Source organism: Macaca fascicularis, chromosome 2 (genome assembly GCF_037993035.2).
Source record: "Macaca fascicularis isolate 582-1 chromosome 2, T2T-MFA8v1.1".
Lineage (NCBI taxonomy): Eukaryota > Metazoa > Chordata > Mammalia > Primates > Cercopithecidae > Macaca > Macaca fascicularis.
In genome coordinates, this window is record NC_088376.1 from 183,584,530 (window position 1) to 183,602,277 (window position 17,748).

General features: G+C 37.4%; 1 long non-coding RNA gene across 1 annotated transcript in view; it reads left to right on the plus strand.

The window, feature by feature from the left end:
• The window catches only part of LOC102146629 (uncharacterized), a 58,935-nt gene extending 41,994 nt beyond the window's left edge, over nucleotides 1-16,941 (plus strand). The window contains exons 2-5 of the long non-coding RNA XR_006695965.3: nucleotides 9,055-9,131; nucleotides 16,062-16,204; nucleotides 16,315-16,677; nucleotides 16,823-16,941. This is a non-coding gene — a long non-coding RNA (uncharacterized lncRNA). The remainder of the gene's footprint in view (nucleotides 1-9,054; nucleotides 9,132-16,061; nucleotides 16,205-16,314; nucleotides 16,678-16,822) is intronic.
• Nucleotides 16,942-17,748: the final 807 nt, after the last annotated feature.

Below are 17,748 nucleotides of genomic sequence, written 5' to 3' on the forward strand. Positions count from 1 at the left end.
TAAATTGTTAGATACAATGACGGTACAGGCATTGGATAAATACAACAGTTCCAAATGGGAGAGATTGGCTAAAACAAAGGGGCTACAGGCCCCATGCAAGTTCAAAATCCAGCAGGGCAGTCAAATCTTAAGGCTTCAAAATGATCTTCCTTGACTCCATATCACTTGTTCAAGTCACATTAATGCAAGAGATGGGTTCCCATGCTCTTGAGCAGCTCTGCCCCTGTGGCTCTGCAGGGCATAGCCCTCCTTCTGGCTGCTTTCATGGGTTGGCATTGAGTGTCTGTGGCTTTTCCAGGGGCATGGTGCAAGCTATTGGTGGATCTACTATTCCAGGGTCTAAAGGGCAATAGCCCTCTTCTTACAGCTCCACTAAGTGGTGCCCCAGTGGGACTTTGTGTGGGGGCTCTGACCCCAAATTTCACTTCTGCACTGCCCTAGTAGAGGTTCTCCATGAGGGCCCCACCCCTGCAGCAAACTTTTGCCTGTGCATCCAGGCATTTCCATACATCCTCTGAAATCTAGATGGAGGTTCCCAAATCTCAGTTCTTGAGTTCTGTGCACCCACAGGCTCAACACCATGTGCAAGCTGCCAAGGCTTGGGACTTCCACCCTCTGAAGCAACAGCCTGAGGCTGGAGTAGCTTGGATGCAGGACACCAAGTCCCTAGACTGCACACAGCATGAGGACGCTGGGCCTGACCCATGAAACCATTTTCTCCTAGGCCTCTGGGCCTGTGATGGGAGAGGCTACCATGAAGACCTCTGACATGCCCTGGAGCAATTTTCCCCATGGTATTGGGGATTAACATTTGGTTCCTGGTTACTTATGCAAATTTCTTCAGCTGACTTGAATTTCTCCTCAGAAAATGGGTTTTTCTTTTCTATCACATTGTTAGGCTGCAAATTTTCATGCTCTGCTTTCCTTATAAAACTGAATGCCTTTAACAGCACCCAAGTCACCTCTTGAATGCTTTACTGCTTAGAAATGTCTTCTGCCAGATAACCTAAATCATCTCTCTCAAGTTAAAAGTTTCACAAATCTCTAGGACAGGGGCAAAATGCTGCCAGTCTCTTTGCTAAAACGTAACAAGAGTCACCTTTGCTCCAGTTCCCAACAAGTTTCTCATCTCCATCTGAGACCACCTCAGCCTGGACCTTATTGTCCATATCACTATCAGGCTTTTGGTCAAAGCCATTCAATAAGTCTCTAGAAAGTTTCAAACTTCCCCACATTTTCCTGTCTTCTTCTCAGCCCTCCAAACTGTTCCAACCTCTGCCTGTTACCCAGTTCCAAAGTTGCTTCCATATTTATGGTATCCTTTCAGCAATGCCCCACTCTATGGGTACGAATTTACTGTATTAGTCTGTTTTCATGCCGCTGATAAAAACATACCAAAGACTGGGCAATTTACAAAAGAAAGAGGTTTATTTGAGTTATAGTCCCTTGTGGCTGGGGAAGCTTCACAATCATGGTGGAAAGTGAAAGGCACATCTCACATGGCAGCAGATAAGAGAAGACAGGTTGTGCAGGAAAACTCCCCCTTATAATAACCATCAGGTCTCATGAGACTTACTATCACAAGAATGTCATGGGAAAGACCTGCTCCCATGATTCAGTTACCTCCCATCTGGTTCCTCTCACCACATGTGGGAATTCAAGATGAGATTTGGGTGGGGACACAGCCAAACCATATCAGACATAGATAAATTTATCTTCTTTTGAAGGCAAGAAGACAAAAATGCAACATACTCTTGGAGGAATAGTGTTTATTCTTCTTAACACTTCCCCACCCACAATCAGACTACTCTGACACAGATGATAGGACAGCTTTGGTAGACTAGGAGCTTAGTATAGTGTAGACACTGTCTTAGTTCATTTTATGTTGCTATGAAGGAATACCTGAGATTGAGCAATTTATAAAGAAAGAAGGTTTATTTGGCTCACGTTTCTGATGTCTGGAAAAGCTCAGGATTAGTCATTTGGTGAGGGTCTCAGACTGTTTCCACTCATGGAAGAAGGGGAAGGGAAGCTGATTTGTGCAGAGATCACATAGGGATAGAGGAAGCAAGAGAGAGAGAGAGAGCAGAGGTGCATGCTCCAAAAGGATGTCATGGAAACTAATAAAGTAAGAACTCACACATTAACAGGAGGGAGGATGTCACCCAGACATTTATAAAATCCGTCCCCATGAACCAAATACCTCCTGTTAGGCCCTAACTCCAACACTGAGATCAAATTTCAACATGAGGTTGGACAGTCACATATTCAAATGATAGCTGCCATCAATAGAAAATATGTATGCAACATTGTGATTGATAGGGGAAGACAATTAAAGCAGAGGCAGTATCAAGGCTGCTGAATGGGAGACCACAGTGAAAAAAAATGGAAACAACCTGAAACCTCAGGTGGCCTATTAAGGGATGGTGTTGAAGTCATTAATTAGAAAGTTCTGGAGTCTACTCAGAATTGTGAAGAGCTGGGTATTTATGTAAATGAAATATCATTTATATCTACCAACTGGTAAAGCTGTGGTCTCTTGGGTTGCATTTGTTAATAATCTTCTGTATAAATCACTTTTACTCCTTTTCCCCCCTCACAGTGAATATTAGGTGGAGAATCTGTCATCTTTAAATGCCATCATGGACCTACTAACAAGCCGGAATCACCTTTGAATAATTTAAGTTATGCATTTATTTAATGTGCTTTTTCCCCAGTCATTCACTACATGATAAGAAATTGACATCCTACTATGTGGTAGACTCTATGCTTCCTAGTTTTCAAAACTTACAGATATTTTTTAATGCTAGTAGTTTTCTCTAGAAAGGGAATAGATATTTACATATTTAAGAATTTTTATAACCTGTTTCTCAGTTAATTAAATCAAAGAAAAGGGTCTAAGTTTTTTCACTTCTAGAAACTCAAAATCAAAAGGTAAGAGACATAAATCAAAAAATATTTTTTAATATCTTAAATGTCAACTAAAAAGCTTAAGACACAGGCTTCTGTGCTGGATTTCATGGCTAGTAATTACCTTATGATGTAACAGACACATTTTTAGCGCATATAAAAGTATTAAAATTTGGAGTCAGATAGTTTAGATAAAGAAGACTTGAGGGAAATAAATTCTACTCAATCATTGTGATAAATATTCTAGAATAACCTCAAATGACTGTGACGAAAAATGTCTTCTCTTCCATCTTCTTTAGTGGTAGGGTGCTATGGTTTAAATGGACATCCCCATCCAACACAGCATAAAGCATGTGTTGGAAACCTAATCCTCAATGCAATAGTGTTGAGAAGTAGGACCTAGTCAGAGCTTATTAGACTATGAAGAATATGCCTTCATGAATGAATTAATGATGCTATTACAATAGTAAGCTTGTTATCAAGGGAGTAGTTTCCTTATAAAGAGACATGTTTGGCCCTCTTATGTGTATGTGTCTCTCTCTCTCTTTGCCCACACACCATGGAATGATACTGTAAGTAAGCCCTTGCCATATGCTGGCTGCTTGATCTTGGACTTCCCAGCCTCTAGAAACAGGAGACAATAAATTTCTGTTCACTATAAATTACCCACACTATGGTATTCTGTTATAGCAGCAGAAAACTGACTAAGACATAGGGTTTTTAGTGCTTACCTGATACCAATAGAAAGTAAATGAAAGCAGCTAAGTTTGAAATACAGAGGTTGTGAGCTACAGTTTTTCATGTTACAAATGCATTATTGAGTAGTATAACTGTAAAAATATGATGTGGGAAGAGGTTTTATACAAAAGACAATGTCTCTGCTGTTGTAGATATTACTGAAAGCCAAATTTTTTTAAATAATAAGAAAAAATACAGAGTCAATTCCTTTGCACCTATTTTTCAGTAATCTGAATATACAGTCAATTTGAAAAAAATTCAGAACCTTCTCAAGAAATGAAATTTTTAAGAAAGTGAATGATTTCAGAAGTCAAAATCTGATGAGGTTGGGAGCTGTAAGAATTTCTCAAGCTTGAATACGAATCCATGGAATTAGGATGTTTTAAAATTTGGCAACTAATGTATGTTAGAATGAGTTATGGGTGCCAGACCCAACTAAGCGACTAGATATTAATGTTTGTTCTGAGCAGGATTCAGCACATTGGACAGGGAGACCAGTACTCTCTGGAAATAGACAATTTCAAATTATGGAATAAGAGCTAGAAGTGTTGAAGCATTAGGATAAATTAAGAAATCATAGTCAGTGAAGAAAATTATTTCAGGTAAAAGAAGTTGCTGAGAATAATTATAATTTCACTGAGAACAGTATTTTTTGACCAGTATATACAGACACTTTCATTGTCTAGGAAATAATGGAGTACTACATGCACTAGATTTTTTTCTGGATGTTTTTTTTTTCCCAACATTCATTGTGCTGAGCATTATTAAGCTCTTTAATCTATGGTTTTATATCCTTTAATGATAGATGTTTTTCTTCTATTATTTCTTTGATAATTTACTTCCTTTTTGTTTGTTTGTTTTTCTTTAATGGAGTTTCACTCTGTCACCCAGGCTGGAGTGCAGTGGCATGATCTCAGCTCACTGCAACCTCCGCCTCCTGGGTTTAAGCTATTCTCCTGCCTCAGCCTCCTGAGTAGCTAGGACTACAGGTGTGCACCACCATGCCTGGCTAATTTTTGTATTTTTAATAGAGACGGGGTTTCACCATGTTGGCCAGAGTGGTCTCGATCTCCTGACCTCGTGATCCATCCACCTCGACCTCCCAAAGTGCTGGGATTACAGGCACGAGTTTTTCACTCAATTCCTACTAGTTGTATACTGATGTTCCCATTTTCATATCTGTTTTATTTCAATATTCCTTCTCTTTGCTTTTTAAGACTGTTTTCTGGGTCATCATCTTGATCTTATCTTTTAAATATTCTGGGAATTTTATTTAAAATTTCAGCTGTTTTACACCAAGGCATACAGAGTGATACAATGGACTTTGGAGCTCAGAAGGAGAAGGTTGGGAGTAAAGTGAGGGATAAAAAAACTATGTACTGAATACAGTATACACTATTTGGTTGATGGGTGGACTAAAACCTCAGACTTAATCACTATTCAATTCATCCATGTAATCCATGTAACCAAAAACCACTTGTACCCCAAAAGCTATTGAAATAGAAACTATTTTTAAAAATAAAAACTCAGCTGTTTTAACTTCAATTTATATTTATTTTTATTTTTTTACTTTTTCTGTTTTTATCACATCTTTATTTCAAGGTTACAACACCTTCTTAATTAACTGAAAGCATTAAGTGTTAAGGTACTTAAATTTTTTTTCTCTGCATTATCTCTGTTTCCTCCAAGTTCCTTTTATTAGATTTGTTGTACTTTGACCTTTCTCTTCTACAGTGGTGGATTTCCTTCAATATGTGTTAATCTTTGTCTTCTGCAAGAGTCAGGAACCAAAAAAGCTGATTGGAGTTCTGTGTGCATAGATATGGCATGCCAGTCAGTGAGCTTTCTTAAAAGCAATTGGATTAAAAAACTGGTATTTTGCTTTCAGGTGTTACAAATGTCAATACCTACATACCAATTTTATGTCTCCTCTAACCTTTCTCTTGGAGGCTTCTCACTGCTAATGTTCAGCTGGTGGGTTTGAGAAGAATTTAGGGTTTCACTAGTTACTGTGTAGACTTACACATAATATCTTCATTTTCAATCCATTGCCTCATGGCTGCCCTCCTGTGTGCTTGGTGCTTCAGCATCTGGAACCTTGCTGATGCCTCCAGAGTGTAGAAGGGAGGCCGCCACCTGATGCTGCATTAGGGTGGGCACCTGGGTCCTAACAACTCCACAAATGGGCTTTCAAATCTCTATTTTCAGCCACCTGCCTAACTTACACCTTTCGCAGTTCTTCATGCTCCTAATTGTTGAGCCTTTCTTGAAATCCTATGTGGTGAATTGGTTTACTTTTTATCAGTTATCTCCACTTTCTCCACCATACGCAGGTACTTGAATTTTGTCTTTTCTTCTTTTTTTCCTGCTAAGATCTTCATGATTCCTCCATCTGTTTTCTTTCTTTAAATGTTATAATTTAGGATTGTAGATGTCTTTGTGTTTGATTAAGCATGGGGTTTATGTTGCTGTTTCTTTAACTCTTTGATTTTTTGTTGTAACTTTCAACAGAAAAGGGGGATGGAAAGATCTCTACTGCCCTGTCTCAGCAATGGAAATCTAATGCAATACTTTATAACTTTGAAGGTAAAATAATACAAATATCTTGGGGCCAACTATATAAATTTAAAAGTGGGATATTTTAATGTAGCCAGTTCATTTTATTGGCAATATCCAGGCATGAGTCTTTATTTGCATCTGTGGCATTATACTTCTCTCTGTTCCTTGATTTTACATTAAAAATGAAAACATACTGAGTCTTAGTAACAGAACTTTCATATTTCACTTGTCATATCCCAAATGTGTCCTGTTCTTCAAAAACTTCTACTCTCCTCAAACTATGGATGTGCCATCTCCTCATTCATCCTCAGCAGACAGTGTCACCTTGGACTTCTCACCCAGTAGGTCTCCACCTCTTCCAACTTCCGGCCACTATATCTTTGCTCTTTTCCTCCTCTTACTAGGGTGAAAGAGGGGTTTTTAATTTTTTTTTTTTTTAACTAATGCCTCTGCCTAGACACTGGATTTCGTTCTTTTCTGTTTCCTCAGGGCTTCTGCTCTTTTTATTTATTATTTGCTCTTTTCCCTCTCTTCACTCTCTATTGCCCCCTACTTATCAACATTTTAACATGTTTCAAGTCTCCATCTTTAAGGAAAATCACATTTATGATTTTTACATTTCTCTCCAAGTACCAAGTCAATTTTCTTCTCACTTGCATAGACAAACTTCCTGACTTTTCCACAATCACTCTTTTTACTTCCTCATTTACTCCTCAACCTCTTGTAGTCTGGTTTCACACTTATCACTCTATAGAAACTATTCTCACTAAAATGAAAAAAGTTTAAAAAATGGTTTCACTGTAGCCAAATTCAATAGACATTCTTTAGTCCTATAGTCTTTAACAGGTCTTCAACATTTAGTATTACTAATTAATCCTTTACTCCTGAAACACTCTTTCTTTGGTTCCAGTCAGGATGAGTTCGCTTATACCACAATAAAAAATCCTTTATATTTGTAGAAAATTGACCTTGGGCTCCAATATGATTTCTCTTCACTCCTAGTCATGGTTCATGAAACAGCTAGTATCTAGAACATGGCAAAATATTATGGCAAAGGAAGAGAGAAAGCATGGCAAGTCATACACTAGGCCTTTAGCCTCCATCAGAAAAAAATACATGCCTCTTCTGTTTATATTCCATTGCCACAGCAAATCACGCCACACCACCTATCTCCAAGGGAACCCGGAAGTACAAATTTACCAAGTGCTTAGGAGAACTAAAAATAATTTTGGAAACACACTAAGGACAATCTACCACAAACTACCTTAATATGCAAATTGAGACGAGCAATATGAACCAAAATACACAATGTTTGGAAATGTTATTTTATCCATTTTACCAGCTGAATGAACCAATCAATGATAGCCACATACAATAGGAATAAATATGGCTAAAATGACCACCCAGATTGTACTGAAAACTAAATATGTAAGTCCATTCTGTTGTAGTAACTATCTTTGTCCACTTGTGCTGCTATAACATAATACCTAAGACTGCATAATTTATAAATAATAAAAATTTATTTTGTCATAGTTCTAGAGGCTGGAAAGTCGAAAATCAAGGCACTGGCAGGATTAGTATCTGGTGAAGGACCATTCCACATAGATAGGGGCCTTCTAGATATTTTCAATGGCAGACGGGAGGGAAAAGAACAAACCAACTTCCCGAAGCCCTCTTAGAGGGGTTGTAAACCCATCCACGAGAGCTCTGCTCTCATGACTTAACCACCCCTCAAAGACTCTGCCTCTTAATACTGTCACATTGCTCGTTAAGTCTCAATATATGAATTTTGGGGACATACTCAGACCATAGTAGTCTTCTTGGGCTGATAGAAGCAAAATATCATAAACTGGCTGGCTTAGGAATAAGAAACATGTATTTCTCACAGTTCTGGAGGCTGCAAATTTCAGGATTAAGACATCAGAATTGAGATTTTGTGTCTTGTGAGAGTCCATTTCTCAGAGATGCTGCCTTCGTGTTGCATCCCCACTTGGTGAAAGGGGCAAACAGCCTCCCTTAGGCCTCTTCTATAACAGCGCTAATCCCATTCATAAGGGCTCCCCACTCATGAATAATTATGCCCAATGAAGCATAATAACATCACTTTGGGGGTTAAGTGAATTTTTTGGAGCACAAACATTTAAGTCAGAGCACATCCATTTATTCAATAAATACTAAGCATTTACTCTATTTCCCATAAGTACTTTATACTTGGCATAGTGCTAAATGATGGAGATTAAACAAAACATAACAGAAGTAGGGAAAAATCAGATAAAATTTGTAACATCTAATTCTGTTTCCTAGTCATCAGTGAATTTCTTTACATATGTAAAAAGTGAATCTGAACATAATGTTTCCTACAAAATAGAAATCTGAATATTTGCAAATCTGAAATACCTATTAAGAAGAAAGTAGAACCCTTTTAGTTTAATTGCTTCATAGACTATACTAATCAATTAAGTATATTCTGGTCCTTAGAGATGAGTTATTAAGATCCCTCTTCCTTTTATTACCTAAATCAAAATCTTTCTTAAAATTAGCAATCTTATGAAAATTCTCCAAGATAGCAGTTGGCAATTTCCAGTGGAGTACAATTTTCATTTGGAAAGAACTCTCTGGTGAGGTCATTAACATTAATCTCTCAAAAAATATCACCAGGTAAACATTCACAAGAGAGGAGGTTTAGAATGACTACGATTATATCCAGTCAGTGAATTCATATTTGGAATGACCACCTGAAGTTCTAAACAAATTTCAAGCAATGTGTAGGAGTCTGAAACTGGAAACACAAATGCTGAGTGGCCACTCCATTTCTACTTCTTGATACGCTTCCTCTTTTTCTGACAGACAGGAGCATGTGAACAAATGAGATAACAGCTGGAAACGTGAAGCCCTAGCCACCAAGAACAGAGAGCTCTCCAATTGTAAGAATTCTTCAAAGTATCTATCTTTTTTAAAAATCACAAGATTTTTCAAGTTCTTTCTAGGAGCATGCTGAGATGCAAAGAAAGTTAGATGAAAGATAGTGACTGAGAGCAGACAGTTACTTAGAAGTCTTGTTATGAAATATTTTTTAGGTGGGAAAACCATGCTAGTACTTCCCAAATCAGGCCAAATGTATTTTAGCTTATGCAGTTGTTTCCTACTGAGTCAGTACACTATAGAAGGCAGAAACATCCAACACTTCTGTAATAGGTCAAAGAAAAGAATCTGTGACTGGAGGAGAGAGAGTGCATGAGGCTCACCACAGCATGTTAGGGCTGCCCCAAGAATCATTGCGCATGGAGATCTTACAGGGTGACTTTTTAATCTCAAGGGCAGGAAACATATGTATGAGTCAATGTACATAAATGCAAATTCATTTCAATAGGTCTGTATTTGGTTACTTTCTGAAGGTTCATGATTATTTTAGCTAGATCTTTAAGACTACAGGTGCCCTTCAAATGTAGGGCATTTAAAAAAGTGAAATATTGACATCTATTAAATAAAAAAAGGCAAACTGAGTTAGGGCATACATATATGGTATAGGAAACTCCAATTGTGTTCAAGACATATGTGACTCTAATGTTAAACCAAGATGTATTCATTAGCGTGCTCCCTAATCTCATATGCCTGAGATTCTTCTGAAGGCTTACATTGGGATTCTAAGTAAAAGTCTAGTTTGCTAGATGGACTGAGACTCTGGCTGAGTCCTCTTTCTAAGACAAGTCCATAATCTCACCCCTATCCTTTATTCAGGAATATCTCTGGCTCTGTCGTTACACAGCTCTTTAGTAGACCATCACAGTTCACTTAAGAGAATCAGAGGAACATAGCAAATGTCCCACCTAGACCTGTTTCTTTGGTTATTCAATTTTGGTGAGGGGAAGTGCAAAGGCATAAACTCCTGTGAGGAGACCGGAGACTCCAAAGGCATGAGACTTGGCCCATGATAAGTAGAAGAAAATATCCATATTAGGAAAGGGAGAGTGCAAATCCAAGTTAAATATGACACCTTTGCCCCTTAAGACTTCCACATGTGGATATGCATGCTTGATCAAGATGAAGACATCGCTGGTTTCACGTGGCTTAACTTGGCACTCATGAGCACCATTTCGCTTCTCAGTTTGGTTGTATCTCTGGCCAGGTTCCAATGATCTCACAGTAGAAATTTCTGACATTAAATGTATGCCTGTAAAGCACTTTAGAGATATTTGAAAAATATTTTTATTTTAAGAAAAATATTCAACATGACAGAATACACTAACATATCTATTAATAACTTGAACTGAAACATACACACAATATAGTTGATACAGAATTTCAGCAAACACAGCCCCTACTGCAACGTTTGCACTCAACACCCCTTTGTGTTTACAGTATGGTATTTCTCACGTATACATTTAGAGTGGGCATTTGCAATGTAACTGGCCATGCATTTTGTCTACAAATAAAACATTTAAGTGAAGAGAATAGTATTGTCAATTCAAATTAAAAAATTTACAAAACTTCAATTCAGTAAACATAATAAATTCCTTAAGAAGGTGTACAAGTGTAGTGATTGAGAAGACAGGCTGCTACTAGTAACTACTTTTGTGAGCTGGGGCAAATTACTTCACCTTCTACCTCTCATTTCCTCCTTTGTAAAAGGTAATGTAACTCCTGGAGGTGTTGTGAGGATTAAGTGAGTTCGTATGTATGAGAACTGCTTACAACAAGGCCTGGCACATAGATAGGGCTCCATACATTTTGGTTGTTGCTGTTATTGGTCTATTGCAAGCACTGCCCTTGGTGTACCAGTGCAAACAAAGGCAAATGAGCAGTAGTCCTTACCTTCAAGATGCAGAAACCTGAAATATAGACAAAGAGTTATAATTCAACTCAGGCTGCAAGAAGAGTTATAACAGAGACACAAAGTACATTTAGTAGTACCCAGGGAGGGCAGGTTTACAACAAGGGGTACGTTTGATATGGGTCTTAAGGAATGAGTAAGATTTTGACAGGTAGAAGGGAAAATGAGAGAACGATAAAATATTTTGGACAGATGAAGCAGCCGATAAATTTATGAATGTAGGAGATACAAGGGACCACATGTATTCCAAATTAGCTACAATGTAGTATATAGTATCAATGCAACTAACACCCTTTTCTATGCCCAATGGCAGACTCTGCAAATCTATTTCAACATTGTTTCCTGCTGAGTCTGATTTGCCTCAGAATCCTTAGTGTAGGGCTCAAGAAACAAACATTACCTCTTCACCAATTTGGTTTGGGTAATGAAATCTGTTTGCTACCTCAGGTATAGGATAGCTCCAAGGTGGTGGGTGGTGATAGGAGTAGCTAAACTCAAAAAGTTAAAAAACAGTAATAATTACTATATATCCAGTGTTTATTATACACCCTCATACAAGTTATCTAATTTAATTCTCAATATGTAAAGTAGGCATTTTTCTTTCCATTTTCAATATATAAAGAAACAGATTGCAAAAGTTAAGAACCATTTCTTATGGTTCCAATTGTACCTGTAAAGCATGGTCCATTAGCTCGAAAATGTGTGAGTCAGAGTTTAAACTTAGGGCTTTTAACATCTAAAACCTGCATTCTTAATCACATTATGATACTAAATCTCATTTAAAACAACATGGAGGTAAACTGAAATCAGTCACAAACCAGGTCTTAATTTCATGTTAATAATTTTTAAACTTTATTCTGTACATAAAGGGAAGATATTGGAGGTTTTTGAGCAGAAAAGTTTGATTGGATTTGCCTTGTAGGAAGAAAACTCTGGTGGCAGGGTGAAAAATATATGAAAACTAAGGAGACCAGAGATGGAACAATTTGTTGGCAGAGAAGTGGGGGTATGAGTAAAAAGGAGATAACAGAATCAAATTATAGCTTCAAAATGAAATTCATAGGACTTGTTGACTGTATGAAGAGAGGTAACATTTCTGAAATTCTGAGTTTGGCCCCTTGCCAATTGACATGAGCAGGAAGAGAGTGAGTTAAGTTTGAGACACTTATGGACTATACAGAGGGAGATTATCTATCAATTTGTATATATAAGGTTTAACCTATTAAGTTTTGATCTAGTCAAAAAAAAAAAAAAACAATAAACAATGGACTAATGGAACTCTAGACAGTTCCAGGATATAACAAGAATGGGCACGTTTCCCAATGACATTAAAATGTGGAGGGGAGAAAATGAGAAAAAAGTTACAAGATTTAAGTTAAAAGAACAATTTGATGTTATCAGAGATATACTCCTTTTTTTCATTAACTCACTTCTTTACAAGCACAAGGTAGATTGATTATGTTGTTTTCATTCTTCCATGGTAGAGAATTCTTGCCTAGTCATAAATAAACTTAGTGCTAGGGCTCTCAGCAGTCTGACCTATTTAGCTAAGTTGTTATTATTATTATTATTATTATTATTATTATTATTATTATTGGATTTGTAGTTTAGTTCTGGTGAGAAAGTGTCAGAATGATAGCCCCTGGGACTGATACATAGTAGAATACTCAATTTGTTGGAAAGCATGTATGTTAGTAAATTTCAATTCCTGTGTTCTTTTAAACATATTGAAATTCTTGAGCATGGCAAGGTGTGAAAGGTATTTCATGTTTTTATTCCAACTCTAACCATCAATTAGAATTTATATTATAGTAATACCCAGTAAATATCATTCCGAAGAATATTTCTGTGTAGCTGGCAGGTAATGCATGTGTATCCTTGTAGGACTTTAGTAAAGTAGCCAAGGCAGATAAGGAGACATAAAAAAGAGAGCAATTAGACACTAAAACCCAAAGTAGCCTGCAGACATGGAAATAGATGGTGAGAAAACAACACCCACTGATTCTTATAATAAGATCAAACTTTGGTAGTTAATAAACTTAATTAATCTCTATATTACAAATGCTAAATTTTCTAATAATTCAACATAGTATCTTACATTAAAATAATTACAATCTTTCATAATGCAATGAGAGTAAAAAAGTGATTTGTCTTTCCCACAGGAAGCTGTTCAACAGCCAATAGACCTTAAGGTAAATTATTAACCAAATGTTGAACATGTTTCTAGGCTCTTATGGCTTATAATAGAGAACATGTTCACTAGTCTTGAGAAGTTTAGGACTAATAAAGTCATGGGAGATGTATAATAATCATGAATGCATTCATCTGAGCAGTTGTTAAAGGGAACAGGAAATACAGCAAGCAATTTTTTTATTTAGAGATGATGCAAGTATTTATTAGAAAGAAAAGCCTCCCTTAAAAAGTAGGTCTTGAGGCCAGGCGTGGTGGCTCACGCCTGTAATCCCAGCACTTTGGGAGGCCAAGGCGGGCAGATCACGAGGTCAGGAGATCGAGACCATCCTGGCCAAGACGGTGAAACTCCATCTCTACTAAAAATACAAAAAATTTAGGCGGGCGTGGTGACGGGAGCCTGTAGTCCCAGCTACTCCGAAGGGTGAGGCAGGAGAATGGCGTGAACCCAGGAGGTGGAGGTTGCAGTGAGTGGCGTTCGCGCCACTGCACTCCAGCCTGGGCGACAGAGCGAGACTCCGTCTCAAAAAAAAAAAAAAAAAAAAAAAAAAAAAAAAGTAGGTCTTGATCTTTATGCTAAAAGAATAAAGAAAAGAGAAACTCATTCACCTCCTAAAGGAACAAGATTTGGAAATTAAACACCGCTCTTAGTACTGTTGAATTTTCTGTGTAATATCAACAGAACCTTAACTGAAATATCCTTTATTTAGAAAGTTTAAACAAATTAATGATTAAAGATTGAGTAAAATAGGCTGGCAATAATTTTATGTTATCTACTTTCAGATAAATATGATTACTGATTCAAAACTGCAGGGAAAACATGACAAATAATCAGGGTCTTGGCTGTAATTTTGATGCTTGGGTTGGGAGCCAACTTCCTCAGAAATCAGCTGGGTAGTTCCCTCTCCTTTCATGTCCTTGGCATGCAGAGCTCTGCCTGTCTCCAGAGTCCAGTTGTGAAGAATTTAAGGGAGGCCTCTCCCAAGGGTGTCAGTCCAAGGTATGTTCTCCATGCAGATTTCTACCAGAATCTCAGTACAGCGAAGTTCACAATGTGACCATCTTTCTATTTGGACTTCCCAATAATGTGAAAATATTTATCATGCTCTTTCCACCTCTGCTACTATTTATTTAGTCTTTGCCTCTGAAAAGTATTGCCACGAGGAAAATTTCCTGCATTTATTTTATTTCTAGTGTGACATTTTGCTTTGAAACCTGAGCATGGAGTATAGGCAGAAAAAGAAAAAAGAGGCTTCACTCTTTTCCTCTTTGCATTAATGCACAGTCTTGGGAGGAAACCCAGGATAAATGATAAAAGTCTTGGGCTTATAAGATCTTGTGGAGTGACTTAATATGCAGTCCTAATAATAGAGGTTTTATTTAACCTTCAAAGACACCTTTACAGCAAATACTCTTTGAGACAGTCTACTAAATAATTAAAACGAAAGAAAGAAAGAAAGAAAGAAAAACGGGAGTTTGAGTTCTTTATTCAGAAATCGAAAAGAAAATCTAAATTTTTATGCATTTTTTGGTTGTTGGGGAAGGTGGAAAGTAGTAAGAGGTGTCAGAGACCTTTTGTTTTCAATTTTTGTACCCAACAGGATAAAATTCAGTTATAGGTTACATAAGAACACATCTGGTTTAATGTTGAATAATCTTTTGGGGATGAAGAAACTGGGTATCTTGGCGTAAAGTAAAGGGAGGATACTATCACGTGCTGGAGTTTGACATAACAAATATATCAGAAAAAGTCATTAAAATGGAGATACATTTAAATCTGGTGAGAAAAAGGCAATAATGGGCCTTCCAAATACCACTTAAAATTACCCTATCATGACAAGAAGCTCTACATAAAAGAAATGCTATGATCTCCCTATTTTTAGAACCTACACTTTTAGAAAACTAGTGGATTTCAGTAAGGAAAAACTAATAGCTTAAGAATGTGACCACCATGATAAGGTACTGAGAAGTCAATTTTCCTCAGGCGGTTAGCGTGGACTCTGTAATGAACTAAATACTTGGAAATTTAATTTGAATTTTCCAAACTGTGTGCCCAAGTGTGCATGACTGAAACATATTTTCAGAAAGCTGTAAAATAATTGTATTTCTTGACAAGGACTAATAGACTGCTTACACAAAGAACTTTTTAAAAAAATCTAAGGGCTTCGAAGAATAAGTATAGAGTCAACTATAATGCCACCATTTACAATTAGGGAGAGTTAGGACTGGCAATTGGAAAATGATGAATTTGCAAGTTATATTGAGTCATGGTTAATTTTTTTTTTCATTTTAAATCTACAATTTTGCATTTTTCTTTGCTTGTTTTTTTAAAGTTAGAAAAACTAGAAAATCTTCCACAATTTCACTCAAAGAATATCCCCAATGTTTAAAGACTGTTTGATATTTTATTTCAAATATCAAAAATATTTTCAAATTGTATTTATTTTTTTAATTTCTAAAGCAATAAAATTCCAAGACCGCTCACTTAATGAGCACTAGGGCCATAATCCTTTGTTACTGAAAAATCTTGTGAATAGAATAAGAAAAGAGAACTGAACTTACCCTCAGAGGACTGATTGGTTAATAGGAGTAGCAGGTGGTGTATTCAAACAGAACCTGGGGCCCATAGGAGACCGGAGAGTGAAGTGCTAAACGGGGTTGTATGGGACATGCTGCATAAACCCCAACACTGTAAAGAAGGTTGGGGAAAAGGAAGTCTGGGACATGAAATCTAATTTTGGAAGGAGCAGGACAAGAACATTAAAGACAAGCGTTGTCTGCTTTACAACTTTGTATAGGCTTTGTTCATGATGTGCTCTTGTTAACATTACAGAAGGCCAGAATGGACTGAATGTCACAGCCTTTATAACCCACACTGTGGCTGCAAGAAGAGACTCAAAGGAAAGACGATGCTCCCTGCCATTCCTCAGTGGCTGAAGTGTGTGGTCAGTCGTCATTCGTTGAGCCCTTTCTCGTGTAAGACATGCTGCTGAACCACTAAGATATGCTCTCATTTAATCCTCATGCTAACCTAAGAGACAGCTAATAGTATCTATACCTCATCTCCACTTTTTTTTGTCTTACAGAAGATACTGAGAGTCTGAGAGGTTAAATTACTTCAAAATCAAACAAAAAAAAATTGTAAAACTGGGATTTAACCCTCAAAGCGTGAAGTCCGAAGTTCAAGCTTTTACCCCAGGGCCTTAAGACACAGGAACTAGCATCAGAAGTGCCTCAAAAACATGATGCTATTTGGTTCCTAGGCGCTGTAACTCAGCCCAGATCAGCGGCCTCTGTGCTGGTGCAGAAATGGAAGGAAAATTCCTGGGACTTTAGTGCTTCCTGCAGCCAGCCTCAGGCTTCTTCTCCAGATTCTGAGATGCAAAAATCCTATTTCTGCTCCAAAAGGAGAAAGTGTGACTTGCAAGGAGAATGAAAGTCTCAAAGAGGTAAAGATGTCAATGTCTGACTAGTTTCTGCCTCTCCCCATCCTCCTCACTCACTTCCTACTACTTCCCAGTATCAAAGAGCATGTAAGAAAGGACAGCATTTGGACGGGCAGGGCTCTTCAGCCCCTGCTTTGCTCTTTTCTAGGTACCTCTTCTTCTTCCTTGAAAGCCATTGTCCCTTTAATCAATGTGACACAGCCCTTTGAAAACAGACTCCTTGCTCTTGGAACTTGGCAGGGAAAAAAGGCAAGAATTCATTTGCAGGTGAGTTAATTATTGTATCCTGTAAGGATGGCTACACTCCGGTGCTGACTGTGGCATTTGCTGTGTATTAAGTATGATAGTTTACAATGACGCTAATTGGAATGAAGCAACTTAAAAAGCATGTCTCAAAACAGAAGGATTTTATCCCAGATAGATAAGATAGTTAATTCCCCTTCCCCTTATTACTTTCCCCCTGTGTCTATGAACACACTGACTAACTTTTCCCTATGGCTTGGCACAATTCATGAGCAGAGGAGGCGATGTGGAAGGATAAAAACATTACTCAGGCACACACTACGAAAGTTTCTAGCAGTTGGCAAGACTCAGTCTGACCTTTATGTTGAATTTTGCCATAGTTTTAATCACTTTACCATCACTTGCAGGAGAGAAAGCATCGTTAAAAATGCCCTATTTAGGGAAAGCTTCAGAGCCAACACTAGGTGTATGTTCTCATTATTTCACATGTTGTCAGAGTAACCAGTACAGTGAAAAGACAACCTTTTGAAGAAAACAAGTTCGTGGAAAGTGCTTAATTAAGGTAGGAGGACATTTTATTGAAATTATTTATATTTGCTATTAATATTTTTGACATTTTATGTTTATGCAGCAATAAATAAAATACATGTGAGTTTATTGCATCCAAAACTTTACTTCTAATTTCCTACAACTGTATGCCAAAGCCCTTGTAAATTCTCTGTCTTTTGCAAGAAGTTTTGGACTATCTACTGTATTCTTTATGTTTCTGTGTAGTTGACTGATTTTTTAACTATAACTGGGATCTCATTTGCAAAAATTGTTAACTTACAT